This window comes from Nipponia nippon, unplaced genomic scaffold, assembly GCF_047370975.1.
Source record: "Nipponia nippon isolate SJK-2023a ecotype South Korea unplaced genomic scaffold, ASM4737097v1 scaffold_13, whole genome shotgun sequence".
Taxonomy (NCBI): domain Eukaryota; kingdom Metazoa; phylum Chordata; class Aves; order Pelecaniformes; family Threskiornithidae; genus Nipponia; species Nipponia nippon.
In genome coordinates, this window is record NW_028262324.1 from 12,203,681 (window position 1) to 12,226,642 (window position 22,962).

The 22,962-nt window shown below is 37.9% G+C and overlaps 1 protein-coding gene across 5 annotated transcripts in view; it reads left to right on the forward strand.

Annotated features, from left to right (window-relative positions):
• The window catches only part of PHACTR3 (phosphatase and actin regulator 3), a 113,594-nt gene that overhangs the window by 21,475 nt on the left and 69,157 nt on the right, over positions 1–22,962 (forward strand). The window contains exon 1 of one of the 5 annotated variants that reach the window (XM_087750355.1): positions 4,235–4,276. The exons of 3 other annotated variants lie outside the window; for them this stretch is intronic. The gene's annotated coding sequence lies outside the window, so the exon portion shown is untranslated. Of the gene's footprint in view, positions 1–4,234; positions 4,277–8,037; positions 8,197–22,962 lie in introns of those variants that run through there. One more of the 5 variants, XM_087750354.1, reaches the window with a different exon arrangement.

Below are 22,962 nucleotides of genomic sequence, written 5' to 3' on the forward strand. Positions count from 1 at the left end.
CCTCTAGTCTATTGCCTTTGCAGAGGGTCATTAATTCTTAGAATGCAGTTATGAGTATTGTGGCCACACCTGAGTTTGCAAGCGCTGCAATGCCTGCTGCACTTTCTGTGGAGGTCTGGGGTAATAGGACACCCTCCTGCAAATAATGCTTGTTAGTACTAGCTCCTGGGCAGTGGGGAATACCCACATCAAATGACAAACTTGTCTAGCTGCTTACTTTCTTCCCATATGCTAGAGGCAAATGTTTACCTAATGAACAGGTAAAGAGACAGCCTGCTTTTTTTTTCCCCCCCTGAAGTCTCTAACAGTATTTGAGCTAGTTGTGCACCTTTTTCTGTAATATTTGTGTTTCCATTTATTTCAAAGGGATTTGGGGGTGTTTAGTGCTTCACAATGTTTTGAACACAGTGTATAAGAAGAATGTGGAATTCAGACTTTGGAAATCACTCCCGCACAAAGTCCTGTGAAACTCAACAGGAGATTGTCTTAGAAATAACCACTGCGTATTAACATTCTACTAGAAGGACTGTTTGTGATCCTATAGGCTAGTTAATTTTTTCTTATGCTTTCATAACCTGTGGGTATATGGGTTGTACATATTTTATATACACTAACTACTGTTTTTAGCCAAAGGTATTTTTGCTTCAGGAAGCTCCCATAGCATTCTGATTGGCCTTTTCCTCTGATCTGTTACAACCTCTGGGTTGACTTAGTGCACTAATGATGTCTTCCTGAGATACTTCGTTTACCTAAGTCACACATTTGTGAATCAAGAAATTGAAATGTACAGGGACTCTAGTGAAGATCAAAAGAATCCACATCTTAAATTTCATCTTTCATTACTGCTATGCAAGTGAGAATAGAAAAATATTTTTGCCTGTCCTCTGCATCACGTGATTTTAGACACAAAGACCTTCATTCTGTAGATGTAGTAGAAAGATGCTAACAAGATTTCGTGTTAAAAACTACCATTCACTCTATTTTTCTAATACAGGAACATCTGTGTTTTCATCAACAGAAGTCACGTGTTTCTAAAGTAAAACCTGAGAAGATCTTTTAGTTTCCATTGAAGAAAACAGTTGAACTTCTATCTACTTCAGAGAATCTCTATATGTACTCCTGGCCATTTTAATGGTTGTCTCTAGTAAATCTGAAGGCTAGAAGATCAGTTGTCATGGGAACTGGCAACAGATGACTCAAGAAAACAAAATTAAATGTTGGCTTGATGTCAACAGCTAATCTAGTGCCCTGCCAGCTGAAATCACAGTTAACACGAACCATGCCTAACAAGCTGTGATTTGAACAGAGCTGCAGCCAAAGATAGAGTTTCTCACCCCATGAACAGGAGAACATTTTAAAAATTGAAACTAATGAGGGGACCCAACAAGTTTGGGAACAGGGAAACTTAAAAAAACTTTGTTTATAATTGTTGAGTTAGAGCCTCAACAGCTATAAATCAGACCTGCTTCTTTGACATCAAAATCATGATATCAAATTAATTACCATTTCAAGATCTGTCTTAGCATTTTCAGAATCCATAAGATTGATTTGTGCTGGGACACAGTCCAAAAATTGTTTCAGGTTGTGGTTTTAGTGCATCTGTTATCTAGAAAATCCAATTCTTATGCTATAAGCTATTTTGCAAAGGAACATCTTTAAGCATATAATTTTTAGACTTGAAATTTAAATAAATACTCTGTTTTCTACAGAATCACATCTAGCTTCTTTTGTTCATCATCAGTAGACTTTAAGGCCTAAAGGGCTACATCAAGGACTGTAATTCAGAGAATACACAAAAAAATGTCTTTTATATGCAGTGATGGAAAATACAGTCTCAGTTAAGAACAATCCACTAATACTTGGCTCCTCCTAGTGACTGTTAAATTAGCCCATATGGAGTGTAATAGAAAACAGAACAGTCTTGAAATAACATAAGAGTGTGTTTAGAGCTTGTTTACATAAACATGGACTATGAAAATCCATTCAGTTTAACTTATGAAAGTACAGTGGATTAATTAACTATTAAAATCCATGTGGACACTCATGTCGAGAATTAAAGTGAGCTCAATTTAATTTAGCTTTATTCTTTTCCAAAGGTAATGAACCTAAATTGAATTAAGATTACTTTAATTCTAAGAGAGAGTGTTCATGCAAATTTAGTGTGGTTTAATTAAGCTACTCCAAGCAAACACAGTTAGATAATTTGGATTAGATTTTGTAAGCATTGCCATCTAAAAAAGCCCTTAGATTCACGTAAATGATAAATTTTAGGCTGAAATGTCTTTGTGTGCAGTACTGTATCAGTCTGGTTACTTAAGTAAATGTACAGTGACTGACTTTTCTCTTTGTTTTGGGATTTCCCATACGCATTATTGCCATGTTCTCTCTAGCGATACTACATATTCCAGGCTACTGCATTGGGAACATTTCTAACCTTACTGCAGTTTTGTTTTTTTGGATTATGTACCAGAATTGTCTACTACCACAACACAATAATCTGCACAACAACTTTGAAGTTTTAGAAGTTTTATACTGTCAGTGTAGCTTTGTTGTCACTGGTGGATTGCCAAAGTCTTGTTCAGAACCTATGACAATTCGTTCTTTAAAAATTAAAGCACTCTTTGGCTTGATACATCATAAATCCAGTAGGACCTCATTTGCCTTTTTACACGTATAAAATATATAGAGGCCTTCTGAGTTAGCATTTCACATGCATCTAGATCAATTTAAGGTCAGGAATAGATTCATCTCAATCTACGCAATGCATCTCCATGTTTCAAATCCACACTTAAAGGAAATATAAGTCAGCTAAACCTACACAAAAAGAGTCTCTAGGTTTGTGGAAGACTACATACATCTGTTTAAGGGAGTGAAAATGTATGTCTGTCTCAGTCTGCATCTGAGGGGGCATACATGCAATCTGTTACCTATGACATCTTTCTTCTCTGGAAGATGAAGCTGAGGAGTAGAAAAGGAGAAGTGGAAAGAGAAATAGACTTTTGTTGTAACAAGACAATGCCCTGGTTAGCGAGTGCATCTGAGACATTACAGACATGCTGTAGACTGCTTCTGAAAAAGTTAATTTGTGGTTGGCCTATCATGATGCAAAGAGGGAGTTGTGCTACAATATCACGTCTTCTGAGATTGTGCAATTTATGATCTTTGTTCAAGACTGTGCCTAAAGGCATGATTTAGCCCATATTTTGTACAGGCAATTCAAAGAAAAATAGATGCAAGTGCGGTGCAGAGTTCATCTGGCTTTTCTTCCACCACACATACAGGTAGCTGCATTGTGTGTTACTAAGAGTAAATAATGTTACAAACTGTACCTCACATCTAACCATTTGCATTATATTCCACATAGAATGTTCTATAAAAAATATAATTAATGAATAAAATTTAAAGTTTAGATTTTTTAATAAAATCTTCTCTATCAGGATTGCTTATTTCCAACAACTGTTCCATTAATTCAAGATTGCTCTGTATTTTTCATGGGAGTTTTAACTTTTTAATGAATCAAGGTCCTTTTCTCGGGGTTGTGTGTAGTCCTGAGCTGACCTTGGTGCTGAATACTGGAGTGCTCTTCCCGGGTACCCGTTAATTTATCACTGGTACTCCCAGTGCTAGAGGTAGCTGTATGTTTATGCGGATATATATCATGTTGGTATATCTTATTCTTATTAGCTGATTAATGTAGAGCCAGTCTCAAATTCCTATAGCAATTTTTGAGGGAGGCTGATGAAGAGAGGCCCAAAACAGCAGTCCATGAAAGCATTATTAGACAAAAATGCAACAATTCATGACAGGATGATTTGGATCTATGTATATGCATAAAAATATTAGCCAGTTTTAGTCCTCAGAGCAATGAAAATATGGTTTCAAGGCTATGGCCTGTGCAACGTACAATATGCTTATATTCAGTTGTTTAATGATTTATCCAGTATAGGGAGGACAGAAGTCCATGTTTTCAGAACTGACTGCAAACAAAATACGTACTTTTACACAATGTGCAAATTACCTTCTCATTGATTATTCTCTTGAAAGATCATCACGATTTCAAATGAAAAGGCAAGAGAGATTGTGAAGTAAGGCTCACATAATCTGAGAAGAGATAGGAGAAAATCTTAAAGGGAATTACAGTTCAGTATTACTGCTTTTTGACATTGCTCTTTTCCCTTTCTTTTATGTTGGCTGGTGAAAAAACGGTCATCCATGTTTCAAGTGATATGCTCTGTGGTGATGAATGTTAGAAGTTAAAAGGATCTTATTTTAACAGGTGAGAAGAGAAATACATATTATATGGGATATTAGGTAATATCTGTAAAGCTTCCCTCAAAAATGTATTTGGAACTCAAACTAGCAAGTTCAATTGCAAATACAAAAATTCATCCCAAGAAGTTAAACAATACCAGCTGTTGGTTATCAACAACTGTTCCACTTCTGCTGGTTCTATTTTTATGTACTGAGCCAAAATGAACCTGACTTACTATTTCTTGTTTTACAGAAGTTACTCTAGCAGTCTAGAATAGTGGATAATTTGTAGGCTTCTAAGCTTTTCCTACTTTGGTCAAGTGGAATTTTCTGTAGTGCTTCAGTGTTTCTGCCTGAAGGTCAAAAACATATATTTGGGACATCTGTAAAAATATAGGTAAATAATTGATGGATGCAGACATGGATTTTATTTGTAAGAGTTACATAAACAGATCATAGGGTGAGTCGGGTTGGAAGGGATTGCGTAAGATCAGCTCGTCCAATACAAAGGTTCTCTGCAAGGAAGAGTTTCTAGTTTCTCAGAGGATGCTATGGTTAGAAAATAAACTGAATTGTGAAGTTATGTCTTGTGATTGCAGAAACAAGTGTATAGCATGATTACATTTCTTTATTCTGTCAAATACCTTAAGATGAGCTCTTATTCCTGTGGAAATCGGTGCCAGTGAAATAAAAAATGCAATGTTAGGTCTTTCACTTCTTTTGGAGTAGTACTTATGTATAATCAGTTCAGAGTCAAATTATCCAGCTTTCATTCATAGAGTAATGCTTTGCTGTGTAGATGATCACAACAATGGTCAACAGAAATATGTATGATTTAGTGACGTGAGTGATACTGGCAGAATCTGCCTTTTGCATTAATTGCACCCTGATCCTCACGCTCAGAATAGCTGTATATACTGGCACAGCAGCTAATAAGCTATATCAATGACAGCTTTACCAATTGATACTGTTTCCCATCCACTGTATCCATTTACAAGATTATAATGAGTATTGATAGAAAGCCTAAATTTCAAGTATTTAGAAGCTTAGCAAACATGGTTTTAAAACTCAAAGAAGCATGTTTGCACATAAGGCATCTGACTGATGAATCCTATTAACCTTGTTAAAACTACGAACTTAAATTTAAGCACGTTTGGGAACTTTGCTGGGTCAGAGTCTTTTAATTTTTAATAGAGATTTTGCTTAATACTTTTTATTTACATTTGAAAGTTCGGCCTTTGGTTGTCATAGCTTTTTCCAGAACTTCAGCAATTAGAAGGGATGAATTCTGTACACAGAATGATGAGATAGTCATTGTCTTTTTTTTTTTTTTTTTTTTTTTAATTAACTAAGGACTTTAATGCAAGCAAGGAAGCATGCTTTTAGATACGAGGATGTTTGTCCTTTTCCTTGTTTGACTTTATCTTACACTTTTCCCTACTTTACCCAGCTGTCCAGTATTCTGATCAGAGCCTTATTTACCTGCCCAATTTTAGCATTCCTCCATTCAGGAATCATTCAGAAAAGGCTAGTCTTGCCAGCAATGAGGTGGAGAGACTTACAAGATGACTCGACATCCTCCTTTCTCTTATGATACAACACAGAAAGATCATTAGACTGTGCAGCACATGCCTGAGAGACTGTAACAGGAAGAACTTACTGCATAACAGTCAGATTAATGGCCAGATACTAACTGATGGGCCAGGATAATGCTCACTAACAAACTTCTACTGAATAGTAAAAGAAAAATTGGGAATTTTTTTTTCAACTTGTCATTGCATTTAATTCTCTAAGATATTTAATCTCTTGTCACATTAGAGATGTAATTACATAAAAACAATCAGGAAACACAGACTTATCAAAAAGCAAAGTTCCCAAATTTCTGGGCTGTCTCCCCCTCTAGAGAGAATCAGATACTTCTGAAATGCAGAAATTATACTCAGAAAATGTAAGGAAGTCCTTAGCTAGAACACACACATATATATGTATAAAAATATACATATGTATACAAAATTTTTTGACCTAAGTTATGCCATTGACATTAATTAAAAGACTCCCAATGATGTTAATAGTCATTGAAACAGTACTTCATTCAACTTGTTCCTTAAAGTATCCCTCAGGGAACAAGTAACAGGCTGTCCATTGAAGTCTTGTTTATGACTGAAAGTCTACGCCTCTGGTTTACATATGTTCCTTGAATTCAGATAAATCAATCTTATATTATCCATATGATTAGTGCACTTTTTTCAGAACAAGCAATTTACCTGAGTTGCAATGGATCATTCAGTCACTGACTAAACTATTCTGGAAAATAAATGTGGGTGGTTGTAGAAGATGCATAAGACGACTCAATAAGAGAAAAAACTGTTAATGTGTATTTCGCAGGGCAAAAAAGACTGTGATTTAGTTTAAATTAGTAAGATTTTTTTAAAAAAATTGTTTAGATTTTCTCCCTGAATTTTGGAAGTTCACTAGCCATTTTAAGAGCAAGAGGTATGCTCAGTGCTCTGAAGTGGAATTGTTTGCCAGAACACTATTTCAAGAATTGCATGGCCTAACATCTACAGAAGCAGACACTGCTCAGTTTATTTTAAAAAATATTTTCCTTTAGAATTGAAAAATTATAACTTTGGAACATGGGTTTAATGTCCAACATTTCAATCTACTAACAGATGTAAAATAATCCTGCTCGATAGTAGGGACAAGATATTTCTGAGCAGTCAACAAAGAGCTGAAGCAGCTGCAGAATGAGATTTCAACAAAGAACTGTGAATAGTGATTATATTTGAAAGTGTACAAGAATTCCTGTACCTGTGTTTTTGGCCAGTTCTGTACAGACACCTTGCAAGCAAAGATCTTCTCAAACAAGAACTGTTTTTCATTTTGATCTCACTTTCTGCATCATCGACATAGAATACTTGAACAGAACAGTCATTGTGGTTTTAAGTCTGCTTTTGCCTTCATGCAAGAAAGCCAGTGTTTTTAAATTTAGATGGTAATAATATGTTTCCAGTGACAAAATAATGTACAAAAGCATTCTGAGATATGGCTCGCTTGAAGCTGAGAGCAATGCAGCTGTTCACTGAGAGTCCTCTCTTGTTTCTTTTAAATCTAGAGCATCTGCCTTTCCAAAACACTTCAATGTTAAGTCTCCCTAATGAAGGCATTTAGGATTGCAGGAAGGAAAGACTGTTTTCCTGCATTCTGGGAAGTATGGTTAAGACTGGGTAGGGAATAATATGAAATTTAAATATTCTAGAAAAAATAGTAAGGGAAAAGCCCAGAACAGGCTTTCACTACTGTAATTTAAGCTGGAATCTTTTCAAACAGTGCCGAAGCCGTTTGCTGACAGTGCTATAAGACAAAATTGCCTTGGGAGAAAGGAGTCACAGGTTTGATGTGGTAGCTGACCGAAAGTTACAGTGGGTTTAGAAGCACTTTAATGACCAAAACATCTCCAATGTGTTTGTGTCTGGTGTTAAACCAAGTCTAGAAGTCTCCTCCAGCATTTCCAATGAAAAATCCATATTGGTTAAACAGTGTCTTCCAGCTTCTACAGGAAAGAAAAAGAGAAACTTTTGCGACAGAGAGAAGTTGATTTGCAGATTTTCATCTGGTTCTTCATTTAGAAAACTGAACTCAATTCTGAGCATTACGTGGGTTTTCACAGTTGCATACAGTATACTATTAATGATCCAGGCACCTGTCAGTGAAGACATGATTTTCATGGTTAAAATAGGAAATGCATTCATCTGTTTTACATAATATAAACAGACCTGGATAGAGCCCAAAGGGTCCATCCTTGTATTCCTGTGCAACTTGAAAAGAAAACAGTGAAGGAGTTTCAAGGGAGAACAGTAACAGAGGGTGAAAGGAAATAACCATTTTCTTCCTCGGACTGAACTGCTGCATTCTGTGTGCTCCAAGCAACAGCAGCACTCAGAGGTAAGTAGTAAGGAATAGAAGAAATGAATACAAAAATGGATAAATACTTACTTCCTGTTAGTGATGCCTTATTTTGTTAAACTGATCTATCATATTTACTTGGAGTTTTAACTGAGGTGAGTAGATATTATCTACCCTAAAGCTTTGGGCATTTTTTTATTTCTGAGATTCTATATTGAGGGTATGCAGCTAGCTTTTAACATTAAGTAATTAGGACTCCTATGATATTTTGCTTGTGATACAATGTGCAAGAATGTGTTATCTCTGTGATCATTAGGAATATAGAAAAAAAATTCCATTGGCTATCTTTTAGCTGAAAAAGTAGGACTGTTTTTTCATACTTTGTGCTCCGAAAATCATACATTTCATAACCATGAATGTATTCTTCCAAAACTAGGAATCAGTGATAGTGCTGGCAGATTAATTGCATAACTGTCTATTACATGTGCTTCATTTCAATATTTTGAAGTGGGAGAGGGGTTTATGTCTACAGTTATGTTGCAGAGAAGCTGGGGGGGGGGGCAGGGAACGGGGAATTTTTCCCACTGCGAGTGTCACAATGCTTTTTAGTTTAGATGTGTATTGGATGATACTCCTGGCACTGATGAGAAAAAGAGTTTCTCCAAAAAAATCTGACAGTGTAAGGAAGTTCATTTCTATGAAACCTTTAAATCTGGTCAGGTAATCTAACAGTTGCCCGGCATGCCTATGATTGCATTTTGCTGTATAGTTTGAAGATGCAGGATATTTTTATGCTACCTAGTACTTAAGACATTGATGTGTATTCATTTTAAACCTACAACTGAAAAAAAGCAGTCGAAAAGAAATGTATTGTTTTGTAAAACATGAACTTTTTCAATAATGTGTAAAACAACATACTGAAGCATTCAGGAGGAGATCCTTTTTTATATAAATTTGGATGTGCATTATGCTTGAAATAAAGTGCCTGGTGAAATTAAATTCACATACTTAAAAAAAAAAAAAAAAGTCAATTCCCTTCCTTTCTCACTCTTCCTACACATTATTCATCTGGTATGTGAAAAGCTGTTCTGTGGGTTCCACACAAAAGCAATGCGAAAAGAAAGCCAAAGATGTTTTAGTAAAATAATGATTATTCTTCGGGATCCTTTTAAAGCACAAAACAAAATGTTCTCCAGATACTGAGAAAACATCACATACGTCGTTTCAGATAATTACATGTTACATACCGGAAAGCCAGTATATTAAGACACGTTATTAAGATTTTAGAGGCAAGCACTAAAAACTTAGGAAATGCCAGAATAATGGTTGCCTATGCAACCTTCATTTGGTTCCTTGTGCATATGCATTATGATGCAGCCTTTAAGTGCCTGATCACACACATTTTTCTCCAGTAATCTATGAAGGCAGAAGTACTCAATTATTCAGAAGCTTTTTTGTAGTGCCTGTCCCTACAGTACCTGCTCCACAAAAGCCCTAAGTAGTGTGGGCCTGGTGTGTCCACCTTACCTAGTTGAGGAGTGTGCAGAGCATCAGAGAGAGATTTAAAAATACTAATTTTGACTGCCTCACTTGAGATGTCTATACTATGATCTTCCAGAACCATTAGATAAGGCAGCATTTTATATGCTTAGAGAATATTGTCTACTAAATTCTGTTGTGGATTCTTATCTACCTGAAGATTTGCATGTCAACCGTAGTTTCAAGATGAGCACCTTGTTTAAATGACTTATTCCTTTCCCCCACGAGCAGTCTGGCAGGGGTAGGAGAGAGAACCCAGTTCTCCAAGGCCATCTACCTTTTCTCACAGTTCCCTGACCCATTCACAACTTTTGCAGCAAAGCCATCATACAATTTCTCAGTGAATGACTATAGAATAATGCATTAAGATATTGTAGCCAACAGTATGCATATGTGAGTTCTAGTAAAGACTTCGGAATACACATTAAAACGGACCCAGACCTTCTGCCACACAGATCAGCATCACTGTTTCATCAGCAGTATTTCAGCCAGTAGATCTACTGCAGAGAATAGCAGGGTAGCTGAACTGAGCCAGCAGACAGGAGTGAAGATGAAACTTTTACCAGCACCCATCAGGTATTTTCCAATAGAGAAACAGTGGTCCGAAATCTTGGATTCCATTTGAGGCTCTGGACAACAGTGGGCTTTGAGTTTAACTTTTTTCTTTCCCTTTAAATCTCTCCAGCTGAGTTTTGTCTCTTGAAATTTTGGCTCCAGATCTTTCTCGCTTTCAGATTTCTAATCCTGCACGTCACTATTCTCAGGCACAATTTTTCTTCTCTTAAATCTAAGCCTGGGACTGAGTTTTAGGACATATGCTTTGAAGACAAAGCCAATTAAGAAGTTTTTCTGCCTTTAGCTGTTTGCTTCCTTTCCCACATATAGTTCATCATCCTGCACTCAGCTGCTTGTCCTTCATTTTTTCCCACTGAATGGTTTCTGAGGCAATGTTGTGAAGTGTAGCACTAAAATAACCCAGGTTAAGAGCACCCTTTAAAAAAGAAGATAAATATACACATTAGAGGGTTAAGGAGACTTTCAATGGCTCTTGGGGGTAACATCTTTTTTAAGTAAACCTAGGTAAAATATTTTAATTTCCCTTTAAATGAACAATATGGTTTTTGTCATTGGATTTATAATGTTAGTCAATAGACTGAATCTATAAAGTGTAATTCCAAATCCAAACTGTAGCACCAGTCCTCATACCTGTAGTAATCTATAGTGGCTATGTTGTAAGCATTAAATGTTATACACAAAAGCATGCTATGAATGCTGTATTATTATTGATATTACGAGTTGATAAATTATACTTGATTAATTTATGGCTCTCAAATGTGTGGAAATATTTTGTCCACCAGCAACCCCTTGTTTCTGCTGGAAATTTGGCACTATTTTGCAATTATAAAGCAACCCTGAGTTAATAGAATGTGATTTATGTAGTTTTTGGAGGATTGAAAAGGAGTTGATTCATAGTAGACCTCATATGGGTAGCATCATGGTATTTACTTCAGCATGGTCTTGTCACAGTGACAATTACCCAATACAACTTCAGACTTGTGTGACTAGAACACTTTTCCTCACTCTCCTTGTGGTGTTAGAGCTGAACAAATCTCAACTGAGAGTGGGTAAAAATTTCCAATTTTGCTTTAGTATTTTCCTGTTCTGTGGTTTTGACCTACACACTTAACAGGCTCTTGTGGTAAAGAGAGAGCGTGGAGTACAAAGCTGTTTGGAGGAAGAAATCTACTAACCTGGGGAAATAGAAATGTTTTTCTTAATGAATGGACATCATCTGAAATCTGATTAAGCACATAAGGTATGAAAATCCCAAAGGCCCATGTGGTGAGCTGAATTAGATTGCAGTTTGATTTGTAGCAGTCGCTTTACCTTACTATTGCAGTTTGCTTTTTCTATTTCTAATCTCAGAAAGTAATGTCTATGAGAGGTAACTTGGCAATGGTATGACATTTTCCATCCTTTTTTGCACTTCAGAATAAATACTTTTCACTAAGGCAGTTGATAAGGAACCTAATAGTGAAAATGCTTTAACTGAGTTAGGTGACCGACTGATCTGATTTAGACAACGCTTCCTACTGTGACCGGGGAAAATTTTCTCATTGTTTCCAAGAAGTAAAAAAAAGGTTCTATTTTAAGATAAAAATTTTGAAAATTATGGAATTTTTCATGGCACAGGGAATCCTGTTGCTATCTATTTCTAATGTTTATGAAAGCACTTTCATTTGACGTATATTTTTTTACTTACTTATTTTTTACTGGAGAGTCCTGTGGCAGATCCTCAGTTGATATAATCAATAACAGATCAACTGATTTCATAAGAGCTGTAACAATTTGTAATACTGATTGTGAATCTGCCCTTTAAAAATTATTTTTGAAAGTGCTTAGTTCTCTGTGGTATGAAAAAGTTTTGTGGTTAGAATATTGGACTAAGGAAAGGATCTGTTCTATATCCAGTTCTTCAAAACTTTGGAAAAATCATTCAAATCTATGCCTCAGTCTGTCTTGTAAAGTTTGACTAACCCTTTTTTTGAATATTTAAATTGCAATTTCTTCAGAAAGACACTCGTATTTATCAATTATTTTCTCGGTTGTTTTTACAGCTTATATCTTGGAGTTGTTATATGACTCCAAAAAAACCCCTGCCCTGCGACTTTTACAACAATAATTTTTGAATTCTAAGAGGCAAGTTGCAAAAAAACCCCCAAACCTCCTTATTTGGCATGACTGTAGAGCCCATCTCTGTAGATAAGCAAATAGGGGCTGGTTTGCTGTGAGTAGTGGTCATACAATAATCACGTTATGACAGAGATCTAAAACGAGAACGAAGATGTCAGAGCTACCTAACAGCAAATGTAAATTTAATCTTAAGATAAAAGCATATCAAATATACCCAAGCGGCTTATTGCTAGAGATGCTAATTAGAAAAAACTGTATTATGCACACAGCCATTTGTTCCAAAGGGCTCTTCAGGGACCAGGTTAAGGAGGCGTTTCTCCTGTGTGGTGTGTTCTTGTTTACAGAGAGGTTGTTAATACTTGCATAACCATCTCAGTGAAAAAATATGTCGAGCGAATAAAACAGACTTAAATGTGACTCTGGAAATTTCAGTTTTCAATGAAAAAAACTTGCAAGACTTCAGGAGCTGAAATTTTAAGGAAAAGCTGTCAATTACAGACAAGTACCAATAGCAGAAGATTTCAACTCTCCTCATGCAGCCTGGATCACTGCCTCTTCAGGACAAGATGTAGGCATAAATAATTTTGGACACTGTAAATAACTGCTTCAATAACTGCCCAAGACTCAGTTCAAAAGGGTTTAAGTGGGTAACAGCCTAAATACAATTGTAGAGGGATAGGAGGCCCAGTGCATTCACCGTACAGGTACTTAATTTCTAGAAAAGGGACTACATAAAAATGAGGTGATTAGGTAAAAAAGGAAACCCTAAAATAGACAGTCCAAAAAGCCAGATGCCTACAAGATGCTTTTAAGTTTAAAATCCAGGTGAAATACATGCCCATAACTCAGGATAAAGCTGTCCTAAAATACCACAAATGGCAATAGGAAAGTTAAGGAGATACTGTAGGGAAAAGGTTGGCATTCAAAAATTAAAGTTTGCCCAAATGAGGAGAACAGGATCACCTTAGAAACTCTGTGCATCTTTCTCATTTTCCGCTCACTAGCACTGCATGACTCTAAAGCCATCAGATTTCTCTTTGCCTACAATGGCGTGAATAGCTCCTGTCACAGGGAAGGCATCCTCCTGCCAAGCAACTGCCAGGAATGTCCTCTCTATTAAACAAACATCCATCCATTATCTTAACAATCCAATGGACATTGCAAATGATAGTCATACCTTTCACAGTAAATCAATTTACTTGTATTCCTTTGACTCAAAGAGGATAAATGAAGCCTGGAGGGAGCAAACAGGTTGGTCAAGGCCACCAGACAAGTCAGTGGCAGGACTGCACTAAAAAAACCCAATTAACAGGTTGGGGATATATTGGCCCATGCACACAGACAGGCTTTATGAAAAGTGAGGCAAGAAATGTAAATAGTGTCCCATTTATGGATAATTGTCTGAAAAAAACCCAGACTGAAGTGCAATACCATAAAACTTGGGGTAGCATCCTGAGCTGGGAACACTGGGTGTGTTAGAAGAATAATTAATCTTTCCTGATAAGGATTTACTGAAAAACAAGTGAGCTGCCCCTTAGCAACATTTTTTCCTGATATATCCACCAAAGCTAGTTCTGCGATGAACCACTCTCTGTCGTAGCAACGCCATAATTATTTTGCCAAGCATTTAGCAACTGTGTTGCCATATGTCATTACAAATAAATAATGCATCTTCAAAGCGACAAGTAAGGGAAGTGTGAATGGGGAGTTGTTAGAATCATTTCACCTGGTCGGCAGATGACCCAGCCTGGGCGAGGGTGCGGCAAGCTGTCTTTGGGGACTGTCATAAACAGAGCAGCTTCCAGCCCAGAATGTGCTAGAAAGGAGATAAACTTTGTCAGAGAGCTTTTGCTTATCAAAAGCCAAAGGAACAACACAAACCTGATAGTATAACAGCGTCCAGCAAAGAAAAAACTGTTAATTCCCTAATAAAATCATGAACCATGAATGTTAGTAGACCGAAAGCCCAAGGGGAGGCCCTGCACATCAGCTGAGAACAACCTGACGTTACCCAGCAGAACGAGTGGGCAGGGCAGTACAGTCTACGCAGGTCCCTGCTGCGCGCTTATGATTTCAGCTGCCTGCATTACAGATTTGTTTTCCCACAAGATCTCTCTGGCTTGCAACACCGCCCACTGGATAGCCGTGCTGCTTGGGGAAGCACACTGCTTGTGAAGACTGCACCATAGCCACTCCCCACCCTAACCAGCTAGTCACCACTAAGCCAGGCAGGTCAGGGGAGCTATGCTGCTGGCATCTCCTAGGATGAGAAGTTGCTGAAAGGTCAGGGGCAGTTTTACCACATCCTTTCTGCCTCTTACACAGTGCAAAAACCACTAAGCTCTGAGAAAGGGGATCCATGTACCTTGAGCCACAGCAGCTCCTAGAAGCACCTCTGCTTTTGCCCTGGGCTGTCACTCACGTTCTCCTACTCAGCATCACTCAGCTCCTAATGGGGCCAGAGCAGAGGAATTCTTTCTCTCCGTTCTGCAATGTACATGCACATGATGCTTTATTATACCTATCAAGGCTGTCTGTAACATACTTGCTCTTACATATCCAGCTCCAGATTTACAGAGAAGCTGTGCAAGCAGATGCCTCAGTCCAGTTTATATATACAGCTGTGAATCTACCCCATGGGCACAGTTATGACAATTATGCATGCAAGCTGGATAATGAAAAAACAAAAATATCTAATTAAACATGAATTTGCTATTATACAGCAAGTAGAACTGTATGAGTTTATAAACAGTGTACATAGATCTCCCTTGTTGGATGACACAGGATTACTGCTGTAAAATTTTTGCAAACCTTTGAAACCTTTGCAAAATTAGGCATCATCAGGCAAAGAGAGGAGAAGCCTGAGTAGAGACGGTTGCGATAGAAATATGAGACTGGCCTTATTAACAGATGAATTTTAACCTGCAAATACAGAAGAACTGCAAACGTGATCTGCCATTATTTAAATACATTGTATCACAATTCCTTCTTCAGCCACATTACCTTCAAAGATGTTTCAGTTTTAACAGATTATCTGACATTTAAAAATACAAGTGTGGAGAGAGTTGCTAATGTATTTAGACTGAGGAGCTTCATTTTGGTCATCTCTGCCTCTAGCTTCCTCTTAAAACATTTAATAGCAGCTTCATTCCTCTTGGCTTCTATGAAGTGGGGATTTTAATTTATTTATGCTGATGAGGAACTTTTCAATATCCTCTTCCCCTCTTGTCGCCATTATAGAGAAGAGGGCAATGATTTTTAAAGGAAACTGTTTCTTTATCTAAAACATGCAAAATTAAAAAGATACTGGAAAATGCAGTGTAATGCAGGCTCACAGAACTCTAGAGACCTAGTTAAAGGATACCTGTTAATGGAATTAATTTTTCGTGCTCCACATACACAGAGGAATGTATTTCAGGGAATCTATAGGCCTACGATCTAAAATCAGAGTCAATTTCAAAAGTAATGTAATGAAATGGTAGAAACTTGACCTGATGATTTGTTTAAATACCCCGTGACTTGTTAATTGTACAAACGCTCAGCTTCACCCGTTGCACAGTGGTTGAAGAAGAAAATGCCACATGTGACTAATCTAACAGTTACTTGTAATATTCAGTGCAGCCAGCCCCCTCTCAACCTTCTGCTTCTGCTTAATCTATTTATTTATAACTTTGCTACCAAGTATTACTTTAAAACTAAAACATAGGACAGAATTCAAATATGAAGCATGGGTCATTGCCATCCCATCTTCCCTTGAGACTGCTTATGCCGGCTTTCTCCAGATTTTGTGCACCAAAAGTCCTTCAGATTCACTTCCCCAGTTCTTCCCTGTTCTTTAATTCTCTCTACAGAAAGTTCACCTCCCACCCCAGAAAATCTTGAGATTTTCTTAGAAGTCATGTAACTTAAATTAAACCATGGGGTTTTGAGCCTTTATGACTCACTTTACCAAGCTCTTCTGAATAACTATGTGGGCCAGAAAATTAATTAATTTCTATTGTCTATTTCCAAAATGTATTAATATCAATGTTCTTCAAGAAGAAATAAGCTCTGTCACTCACGGAAAACTGAACTACGAGACCCTACTGTTATTTTTGCAGCACTAAATTTTTTCTCTAAAAGTAGATCTCAGTCTGTTGCAAGATTATCCAGGCATGATCACCAAGCACCATACCACCTGGGCAGCACTTTGGAAGATGAACAAATATATTCAACTATTGGAAACTTGAAGAATGCAAATTTCTGATTTTCACTTTTGGAGAACAAACCTTGAAAATGTGATCCACGTGCACCCTAATGGTTCAAAAACCAGACAGCCAAGGAGATCCCAGAATTTCCTCCCTTTCCCTTGCCCCTCTCCCACTTAAAAAAAAAGGGGGGGTGTGCAGGATGCAATTTTCAAGACAACGTTGCAATTCAGACACCTAGCAATAGTAATACAGGCAAAGGACTCTTTCTCTCCTTATGTCAGCAAGCCAAAAGTCTTCTCTCTCACTAAAAACTGCTAGAGAAATAGGACTGGGCCTATTTGTGCGGCACAGTGCCCTTTGTAGACTCTAACTGATGTGTTACACCTGCACTGCTGCTGGAAGTCAGTTATGAACAGCTGCACAAATTAGAGAAAAACAGCAGGATCCTCTCAGCTCTCCCACTACCCCAGATAACGACAACTTTTCCCAGTTTTTCTTCTTCCTCTCAGGAAGATGGAAGACAGGTGATAATTCCCTTTCAATACAGCATTTAACAATCATCTGGAAGGCAATAAATGCTATACTCCAGAGAGATTAGCACAGTGAAACCCAATTATAATGAATAAAATAAAACAGCAACTGCAACAATCTCCAAATCCAGAGGTCCTTGGAGCTGTGTGAATAACTGATATTTTACTATGCTGGCAGTTCTGAAAAGGTATTTTAAAAAATTCCATTTGAAGGAAATGTTCGCATTTCATACTTTGATAAATTGAAGGAAGTTGAAACAAATAGTTTCATAACAAAAACATTAATCAGAGGTTTTTTGGTGGTGGAGGGTAAGGATACTCTTCAACTCAAAGGTGTCACTAAGAATTTTATCCAGAATATTTTCTCCAGCTCTAGCTTTTGCTGTCTCCAGTGAACTGATGGCATAGGTAAAAAGCCTTTAGATCTGCAGAGCTGTCAACTAGTGTAATTTTATAGCGAGTATCACATTTGGAATTTGGGATTATAAAATTCTGGAATCAGGAAGTTGCAAAGATTCTTCAGTTTTCATGTAAAAAGCTGAACATTTTTTTAATCTTCCTGGCTGCAGACAAGAAATGAGGAGGCAGCCATTAGGCTAGAGAGTCCTTGAAGGCAAAATAAAATCCAAAGTCAATCCATCAGTCAATCAGTCTTGTGATTCTGGATCTCTGACTCATGATTTTAAATAGTTTGAGGTGAAGAAACTGGGTTTGGCCTTCCTCAGTGCAGATGTTTACTGTGGATATGCACTTCTGTGATTATTCAGAAGGCAATTTATCCCAAAAGACACACCATATTATTTTCTTCCAAGCATACAATAGCATGGCAACTTACCAAATACCATTATGAATGCCAGTCACTGTTATCTGCACGTGTATGAAGACGCAAACACATATCTGTCATTCCATAACTACTAAAACACAGTTTGATGCTTTTCCTACCAGGCTACTTTTTTTTGGAGTAGTTCATTATTCAGAATTCATAGTAGAAGGCAACAAGTCCTGGAATAACATTTAGATTTTAGGGACCATCTGTAAATGAGGGGCTACTATATAAATTACCCACAGTGCAAGTGTATTCTAGTCTACCTGGCTTTCACTTTTCTCTCAATTGGGAATGGAGCCAGATTCATAAGCAAACCCAGAAACAGCCCCTCCCCCTGCCCTGAAAGACAGAGCCCTGTTTGAGGGGAGAAAATCTCAGGAAATTTGCATTGCCTATCAGTGCACAAACAAACATTGCTGAAGCTTCAAAACAGCATTTGGAAGATGCTTATGAAGCTCTTTCAATGAAATATTGAGCAGGGGTCCAAAAATGAACTCTGGTTATTCAAAGTAAACAGTGTAGAAAGAAAACTAGTATTATTGTAGAGGAGAAATGAACTGTTTACTTTTTATGTTTCTGCTCATTAAAAGTGTGATTAAATGGAAGCAAGCGAGATGAGATAGACCACGTGTCATGTATTTCCACTGAAGACAGCCAGGCAGCATCATATTTGACTTCAAAATAAATTTCCCTGTAGCTGTGCATGCTAGTAGGGCTTGATTTTATTAAATGTCATGCTAGAAACTATTACTTTGCTGTGTTTGTATGAAGTAACTACTGGTGCCATCCCATCTGTGCCTCAACCCTCATTAGCCTCTGCTCTCATTTTCTACAAAGATTAATCTATTTTGAGAAAAAACATGGCAAGAAATTATGCTTGTATAGCAAGGTCTCATTCTGCAAATTGTGAGAACTGTGAAGTTGTCCTTCTGTTTGCACTGAATCTAAGGCCACAATGTCAAAGAAAGATGATTAAATGAGTCTGCAAAAAGGCATATATTGGCAATCCTTGGTTTTGCTTGTGTAACTGAGTGGTTACACGTACGTCGTCAGAACTGGCCAAGAATATAGCCATTATATGATTCATACATACAGCTGTGGCAACTATATATCAAATTAGGTCTAAATATGCACATACTTCATATACAGCTGCTCACTACAATCATTGAAAATATTTTTCTGCAACTGTCAGTGCAGCCATTCTACACACCATTCAGGTCTGTTTAAAAAAACAGGTACAGTATCTGTTTGTGTACCTTCAGCTTGCACTCACTCCAGATAGTACTGACCTCACAGCTTCTGAATTCTTTCATGTTTGTAGCAAGATAAGATATGTCATGCCACTGGGCAACTCTGTGGAACTTCCTCCACCTGTGACTGCAGTCAGAATTTTCTGGGCTGCAGGATTTCACTAAAGAAGCCAAAAGGCAGAGTGCTGGACCAATATTCAGAGGTGAAGGTCCTAATTCCAGCGCTGGTTCAACCTGAGACATGTCACACTACACGTTGTGCTTTAGCTTTCCTCCTTTGTAAAGCACTTGGGTATATATTTACAAAAAAGTACTATGTAAGACTCGGCTGTTATATTAACATAACAGTTGGAAAACATGATACTAATGCATGATACTAAGCTATTTCATGTGGGTTTTTTATCACTTTTAATGACCATAGAGTATTCAGGTTAGTTTGCAGAACAGACCACTTACTGAAGAGTTTGTATGTCTCACGCGGCTTTACAGTTGCCATGGTAAAATTTATTTGCTGAGTGCCAAGGTGCATCGTGGAGGAAGAGAGTTGTTTTCCTTCTTAAATGGTCAAAACATAAGTTAAACCTGCCTTTAGGCAGGCTCAGTGTACCCTGCAGCCACCCTGGAACATTTGCAACAAATAAGAAAAGTTTGCAATTTGAAACAGGAACATTTGTTGTTTTTTTTCAGCTGGCTTTGCCAGTTTTGGCTTGGGAGATACTTAACTGTCAAAGCTTTTAACTTTTAATGTTGACTAAATCCTAAGTAGCACTGCCCTTCTCCCCTTGCCCTTCTGCCAACTCTGTGGGTGGGGGCGCGGGGGTGAGAGGAGGAGAAAACACAAAAATCAGAGGAAACAAAACAAGGAAAAAAATACCAGGAGAGGTGAGGAGAGCTAAAGAACCCTTTAATGGGAACTGCAGTTCAACTCTGTTCGCAATCCTTTCACTGTGCATTTAGGCACTCAAGTGTTATAAATATGAACATTCAAGACAGCACTGTAATAGATACCAAAATTTAACTTCTAACTTGTTCCTTATCTTGTTTTATTTCAAAGTCACCATACATGCTACTAGGATGAATTAGGTGCATTACTGAGAATGGGTTAGAAACAGCGTGGCTGAGCTAGTCAGACTTTGCACTGGGTTCTGCTAGGGCACATCTGCTAAATAGCTTAGCTGCATTTAGATCTCTGATGCTGACTATGTCACACTAAAATCAAGCTCCCAAACCCTCTCTCACTCTGACCTACACATGAAGTAGCTATTTTATAATCAAATCCATATTGCCAGCAAACTTCTTGATTTTTTTTGGTAGATTTTTTATACGTAATTAAGTAATATAACGTATAACATTGCATGCATACATACATACTCTATAGACATACTGTGTAGATACAGACACACTATAGAATATCTACCAAATTTGGGGAGGGTGGAGCATGCATGCATTTGTAGTGCATAAGCAAAGAGCCCAAAGCCAAAACCAAAGAAAAGCAACCATGAGGAAAAGGGCGGTCTATTTTGCTCTGAAAATGGAGCCGTTCTGCATCACCCTGCTGCCTTGCTGGATGCGGGTGCACAGCATAGGCTCATGCCCTACGAAAATACTCTCCTTGCTGTTCGTGGAGCATGTAGGCTGCTGTTGAAAGCTGTGGTCGCTGAGCAGAAGTGATCTGTACAGGGGCTACAGCCACCATGTGATGTGTCATTTTGCTCCTTGCCACCCAGACCTCTGCGCTGGGGCGGCAGGCAGAGACGTTCCATTAGTGTCACATCACCTTCTGGCACCGACAGGCTCTGCTGTCGTACGAGAGGCTGATGTTAACACCAGATCTGTGCACGATTGTTTTTAACAGCAGTACAGGTTTCATCCACATCAGGCATGGGCAAATGATCATATTTCTGTCAAATCAGCCAGAGCTGTGATACAGAATTTATGCCAGCTCTATGCTTTTATGCCAGATTGATGCCAACTGTGGGAAGACAGACAATGCTTGATACGGCATAAAGTGCAAGTGGTGTAGACAAATGATACCTGATCCAGCAGAAAGCTTGCAGGACCAAAGTTGACTGATCAACATTTTTTGAACACATTTGAGAGGGCAGAATTAATTTCTACTGGATCTGCACTTTGTATCATTGGGACCATGACAGTTTTGATCTCATACTAAATGCCCTAAAACTAGATTTACTGGATACCAGCCCAAGACTTTGTAAACCAAGGCCTACTTGTTTGTGTCTGTATCTTCTAAGGGTTTATCTACCGTGTGGAAGGGAAGCTGTGTTACGGAATCTGAGCTGCTGTATCTAATTCAATGCCACGCATAGATCGTGGAAATATGTAACTCCTTCCGTCCAGCACCCTGCTAACGCCCAGTGCTGCTTAGTCTCCGTTTTAGAGCTCGTAGCTATACAAATGCTGCAGTGATATTTAAGCACCCTGCCTTGTTTTGGTTACTCAGACATCTCTAGCACAATGCTTCACTGTACATTTTACAAATATCTCATTTCCATTTTCTTATTAAACAAAAGAAAGAACAAAATCATAAGATGTGTTTTATTTTCAGCTTTAAGCATTCTGTTCTGGTTTTGGTGGTTTTATTGTGAATCACATGTTTTGGGTAACATACCCATGTGTTTTTGCAATATGGTCTCCGAGTGATCCCACCAGGAATGCTCAAGACATGTAATTCTCGTAACTTTGGAGTAAATCACTAGAATGGCACCTGGGCTGTGTGGTCAGCATGCGAACAAAATCACCGAGCACCAGCGCGTGTCAAAGAAGTAAAGCTTAATGGATCAGGTGCCTGGAAGCAGGATATGAGCTATTCAGTATAAAATGTCCTCTTTAAACTCCTGGGGAGGTATTCTGTTTGCTGATTTATTGTGACAGGAATTCTTAGTCCTGTGCCCACACAAAATGTCATCACAGCTAGTATCGATTTCATACCTCTGCAGGAAGATCATGGGGACAGACTAACACCTGCTCTGCTAATCATGGGCCACTTAGGTCAGGGTCAGGCTTCGCTGATCAGCAGCGTGGGGAAGTTATGCTGCTTTATGAGCTGTGCCTATTTCTGTGCATGAAGAAAAATCTGTGTTTTTCAGTGCTGTCAATCCAATACCCTCAAATTTGCTTCCCTCAGCACTAAGGGACAAGCTGGGTGGGCTTCTAGCAAGTATGCAGCCACTGCATGCAACTGTGGGGAGAAAGGATGTCTTGTCGATCATTCTGCCTTATTTCCAAATAAACGTATTTATTTTAGAGCCACTATCTGAACTCATCATCCAAAGGCTATACCGATAGCCAGATGTCAGAATCGTAATTTTTTGTTCTTTCAAGCTTTTCCCCCATAGCTTTAAATAGAAGAATAAATTTTCCACAGAGAAAGAATCTTCTATTAATAGCATTAGATCATTTCAGCACTTGAAAGGAAGAAATTAGTTGAGTTTTTTATGTTTTTTTTAAATACTTTTTAAAATATTGTAAGTTCTTTTATAATGCAGGCAAGAGTGTCTGCCTTCAGAGTTTTAATTACTGGAGAAAAAAAATTTCTCTCTCTTTCCCTGAGTTCAAAAAACAAAAATAGTGAAAGAGACTATGTAAAATGGCTTAAAATAAACATCTTCAAACAATCTGGTCCTATGTGTCAGTTCCTTCTCATGCTTTAGTAATCTCATCTCAGTTGTTAAAGCAGACTTACACAGATTGCATAGGAGGCTTGAAGATGATTGAAAGGACTTCTGCTTATCCAGTGCAGTGAATTGCCAATAAGA